The sequence below is a fragment of the Egretta garzetta genome, unplaced genomic scaffold (assembly GCF_000687185.1).
Source record: "Egretta garzetta isolate BGI_Z169 unplaced genomic scaffold, ASM68718v1 scaffold297, whole genome shotgun sequence".
In the NCBI taxonomy this organism is placed as follows: Eukaryota; Metazoa; Chordata; class Aves; order Pelecaniformes; family Ardeidae; genus Egretta; species Egretta garzetta.
In genome coordinates this window covers 1,873,668-1,879,511 of record NW_009260410.1, presented here as the reverse complement: position 1 = coordinate 1,879,511, position 5,844 = coordinate 1,873,668, and positions in this window count along the sequence as shown.

The following is a 5,844-nucleotide window of genomic DNA, read 5'->3' as shown; positions in this document are numbered from 1 at the left end:
ATTATTAAAATCCTCACAATGTCAGTATTTTAATGCAGTTAATTTATCTAAGTTAAACTCTGGTAGTGAGATTTCTAATGAAGCCAAGCTGTCTGTATGCAAGTGTGCGTGTGTGTGCGCACATGCAAATCCTGTAGACACCCTTTCATGCATTACATTAGCCATTTGCTAATTTATTCCTTTGTCATCTTTGAATAGGTCTGTTCATTCTGAAGATCAAAACAAATAGAGAGTACTTGTATCAGTTTTGTGCTTTATTTTACTCTCCAGCTTTTATAATTTAACTTATAGGTTGCATTACTGTTATGCTGTTTAAACAAACAAAATACAACAACAAATGCCACCAACAGCTGCTTTTGTGAGGGCAAAACCATTGGTTTGCTGCAGATCCTGAACGTGATTTTTAATGAACAATTCAAACCGAGTGAATGAGATATTAAACGGTCAGAGTTGCTGGATAGATTATGGTTAGATTCGAGGTGTACATTTCACTGAATTTTAGTGAACTGCTCTTCCGGATACACCCAGAGAGCAGGTACTAACGTAAGAACTAGCTGATTTATTTCATTCCAGTAAGTCACTGCTGCCTTGTAGATCTGCAGGACAGCTACAGTCTTTGCTGATAGGCATTAACTCGTGTAGTAATGAGCCTAGCTAGTCAGCCCCGTAGTTACGAGGAGAGCTGTGAATATCCTTCGGTGATCATGAACTCTGAGGGTGAGCTTCAGGCCATTCTGAAACACCCAGTGGTGCCAGTATTTTAGGGAAGGTTTTATGGATTTTACAAACTGTGAGCTTTACTGCAAGAGGTGTGAGAGGTCAGGTCTTGCTTGCCACCTTCTGCTTAGATGTTGAGGTCAGTTGGATGAAGCAAGCAGGATCTGGCCTTACGTTGTTGTGGTTAAGAATCGTGCTGTATTAGAAATTTGAAGCAAGGCTGCAGAACTGCTACAGATGTAGTGTAGAGAAATAGCTTGGGGAAAAAACAGGGTACCAGCATTTTTGTGCAGCAGTTACAAATATCCTGACAGATGTCGTATGTTTAGGGTAGTTCTGAGAATTGGATGCCTCTTTGTTCCGCTGTAGAAAGGAGACAGAGAATGTCAAGAAGCAACGCATCCTCGTCCCTCCCAGTGTCCAGCTCATGTACGCTCACAACATTCATTTCAATCGTTTAAGTACTGTGCTTGAGTGTAGTATTTGTGTTACCTTTAACAGGACTAAGTGTTTTATGGTTATCAAAAAGACTATATTTATTTAAAGCATTGCTTTTATTTTGAAAAGCTACTTTTTAAATTAATTTGATTAACAAATACGCTAATTTTCTGAACTTAACAAAAAGTAATTGCTGAAAGTTTGACCATTGGAGAATCTTACATAGCTATTGTGTTAAGTTATTTTTGACTTCTTAATTAACACTGTTATGTTCATGTTGCACATTACTGAGAGAGTAAAGCTATGAAACAACTTTGACCCCTGTTTTTAAAGTGATTTAACACAGAAGGTAATCAGCGAGACTTGGATAAAGATGGGCTAGAGCGGGTAAGTTGCTTGAGAGGAGGTCCCGCTCTAATAAGAACTATATTATTGCAAAGGTTATAACTCAGATGCCTTAAATACCATTTCAGTAAAACTTGCCATACTTCTTCAGATCCAGCCCTAAATCCACCGTTTCTCTCTCCATTAGAAGGTGAGACTTCACTGAGGCCTGGAGAGGGGTGGCTTTTGTGTTTCAGGCAAGGCATAAAGCCCAGATCAATGGTGTAAGTATGCACGTTCACGTTTTGCCCTCCTGGGTTACCTTCCTGATTTCATCATGGGTTGTGTTTATATGAAAAACAGCACTTGGCCTTCAGTGTTTACAGTTAGGGAGGATGGAAATTGTTAACCTGGCACCACCAATTGTGAAGGATCAGCCTTCGGAAAGCATCTCTCTCGGAAGGGAGAGGTTGCTTCAGGAAGGGTGAGTGGCTTGCCTCTTGGTGCTTCCCTTAAACCTAGAAATAGCTTGATTTTTCTCTGTTTGAAAGACTGTCCTAATGTCTCTAGAGGAATGGCTGGCAAAACACCTTCTAGTCCTCCTTCCTTCTCTGATGTTACAAACAAATGAACATAAAATTACACAGAGAAGGGCTTGCTTTTTGTGCTGACACGGAGAGGGGTGCCACATAGCTCTTGCTCTCTGTGTATTTGCAGAACCAGAAGAGAGTGGCTAGATGGAACTCCCATAGCGTGCATGCCCACACCTTTCATGCCATGTTTAGCATTCATATCGTGTCCTGTGCCAAGGTCATGCTGCATGGCTTTCTGTGCCAAAGTATGGGGAGCAGAAAACCATGGGCACCCTGGATTGCCCCAGGTGGCCAGGACTCTGCCTGGTGCTGGTGCCCACCACCCTGCAGCTGGAGCAGCTCCACCCTCCCTCCTGCATGGAGAGACGGCTGGCGCCAAAAGCTCATCTCGCCTTCCTCTGTGCCCCTTTCAAAGTCACTGGGAGTGGGAGTGGATGCCACCGCAGCAGCCGGCATAATAAAATAATAAAAATTCAGCCTTGAAGGAGAACACGTAGAAAAACCATATCCAGTCTTGACCACAACAACACACGGGGGGCTGAGAACCTGGCCTTCGGGGAGAGTTTCATGACACGCCTGGCTTCTTGCAGTGACACAACAACGTCCTCTGGGCTCTGTGCTGGTATGGTTTGCCTGATGTCCCACCCAATGTTATTTACATCGCTTCAGGGGGAATAATGTCAGGAAAGGGTTACAGGGATTTGCAGTTGTTTAGAGCGTGTTAGCAACTAGAAATCAGAGAAGCTCTCAGGGAGTGGAGTGGGGAAGTGTCTTCCAGAAGGAATACAGGAGTGAATCTACCTGGGTTCTCGTTCCACCTCTACCACCGTGTCCTACATTGTTACGGTATTTATTTTTCCTGTGTCGTTCTCTCATCTGTAAGATAAGACCGATGATGTTTTCCTTCCCAAGCATGGATTAGGTGACAGATTTCTGAAACCCCTTGAATGTGCTGGTGCTCTCAGGAGAACATCCAGGCACTGCAGGGTGTCCCGTAACACCAGTGTCTGCCAAATCCTCCCACCGCTGGTGGGTGCAGGTGAGCCAGCGTGTGTGAGGAGGACTGAGCCGTGACCTGCTCCTCTCTCCTGAGCATTGGTTCCTCCAGTGCTCAGGGGTACGTTGTCCACATGCCTGTGTCTGGCCCCAACCAAACTGGACCTTTGGTCAAGCATGGTGAAGGGGCAGCCGCCTCCAAGGTGATAAGTTCCTGCAGATTTCCCAAGCTAAGACAGGGTGGGTGGCTCTGAGAGGCCCCGGCAGCACCTTCCCTGGGGCACGAGGCTGCAGCATGACCTCTACCTGTGTGTTTAGGCACCAGGGCCCACAAGAGAAAGAGTGGATGCAGAGGTTTCACTTGGATTTTAATTCTTCTGTACATGAAGGAATCCAGCCCTGAAGCATGGGAAACGAGGCTGAATTACCAGCAGGATTGAACCCTTTCCCCTCCCTCTTCTGAGCTCAGCACAAGTTAAAGCTCCATGCTGTTCTGCTACTTTCTGTATAATTTTTTGTGCATTTTATTCTCTGTTTTTTAAATGGCTAATGCAGCTTTCCAGTGCAAACAAGGTGAGAGTTTTGCATGTTCTTCTTTCTGAGATTCATCTCCCAAAATAGATTGTTATCAGATAATTGCATGCACGGAGAGAGCTTTTCTGTGTAATAATTCCTCTCTTCCATCTATCTGTTTTGACTAAAACATTAGGTCGTAGCCTCCTTGGTCTCCGTCCCACTCTCATAGAGATAGACAGCAGCCTCGCACAGGGGACTAACTCAGGAAGCTTCAGAAAAGAAAAAGGTGAGGGGGTCGCAGGAGCAATTTCTTCTTGCCTCCCCTGCTCGCTGTGGGACTGAACATGGTGGCCTTGGCTCATATCACAGCAGCAATAGATGATGTACATGTTCAATAAATCTGAGATTTACTTCTTATAAAGTGAGTGCTTAGCAGGGGAAAGGTGATTGTGAAGGATGAAACCGTCTGGGCACAGTGAATGTGCACTTGGGAATGCAGCAAACACCAGGCACCCAAAACCCCTCCCCTGTCAACCCCTCTCACCTCCCTGGGCAGGCATGAAAATCCAAAGGTTTCCATAATATTGTACCTGTAAAATTGTCTCCAAATTGCCACACCAAGCACGAGGCAGTATGTTTCCCCAGGCAGCTGGTGAGTACCACAGGGATGCATTTCCCAGGTCCAAAGTGCGAGTGCTGATGGAGACTATTCTGGCATGGTCCCTTTGGGTTGCCTTTGCACAGACTCAGGCTGAGCACTCTTGCATTTGCTTTCCACAGCAGGTCCCTGAAAAAAATTTTCCTTTTTAAAATAATGTTGAGGAATACGTGAGTTCAGTAACCGAGATGTGAGCGGCTGGGCCTGAAATGTGATGCAAGCGCTCTCCCACCAGCTGTTCCTCTGCAACAGAGAGTACTGCGTGGACGTGCCCCCGCCAAATGGTCATGTTTTAAATGGGGATTTTCTACTCTCTTTGTTTATTTGAAACAGTTTATGAATAAATTGCTTTTGCAAAAAAATAATCATGGAATAATTTCAAGAAAATGTGCAGAAGCCAAAATCTCGGCAGACAACAAGTGAGCAGGAGGCAGTGTTACGTTTTGACAGCTGTTTGCTGTGCACAGTCTACGCCACCCTGCTCTGGGAACTGGAAGAAAACGATTGCAAAAGCAAGTTTGAATTATTGGTGGTGTTAGAAGTATTTTCCCTGCTAAAGTGGGCACTCATTCATTTATTAAGACACGAATATAGTAGAGTTGGGAAGCAAACGTGATACTTGAGGCCAAAAGTAAGTGAGCACGGACAGGAGGTGGTGTGTTGGCATGTGTCGTGGGATGCTGAGTTTTGGGGGTCTGCGTAGGTGAGTGCTGGCCAGGAGCCCCCAGCAGGAGCCATCACCCTCCCTGCAGCAGTGGTTCAGGGCTGTTTGGGCAGGGAGCAGGTTGGTAACTGGTGGGGTTGGTTTCCACCAGCACAAGTTTGCACAGACCTCAGCAAGGGCTGGGGACACGGTGTCTGTGGTGATTGGTCCCATCCCTGACCCATGGATTCATGGGGCTGCGGGGTGACTGTGGGAGAAATCCTTAGGGGACAGGAGAGTCTGTGGCCACGGCCCCGGGACCTAGGGCCATTCCCACCAGCGGGACCCCTCCTGGAGCTGGGTGGGTTTGCGGCTGCTGGGGCTGTGGCACTGATGGCGCTGGGCGCAAGCAGCTTGTGCCTGTGGCCCGGCGGGTAGGAGTGCTGTTCAGTGCGGTTTCTGGCTGCAGGTGTCAATCAGTTTTAAATGACATCTCATTAAATCATCTCATTTGACTCTGGCATGCAAAATCACAAAATTGCTGTGCTTGAGTGATATAATGTGCCACCAAGAGCATCGTAGGTATTTCTGCTTGCTATAATGTATCAGGTGTTATTTTTTGTAAAACAAAACTGATGATCTTTTTTGACCCAAAAGTATTAGTCCTCAAAGTCAGTCTGGCTGAATGCCTATACTTCATCCTTGGCCTCTGAAGTGAATTTAATCAAGAGTTTAGAATATGGGAAGAGATTGAATATGCCAGGTGAAGCATTAATTTTGGACGGCAGCTGAAAATGCAGCTAAATAAGACACTAGCTATACAGGATGGAGATTAGAAGTAGACAAAGGCTGGTATTAATCTGGCTTGTCTGGAAGCACGTATGGGGAGAATGGAGGAATACAGATGAATTATTTGTATGCTTCCTTAGATAGGGTCTGGTGGACCAGCTACACATAAT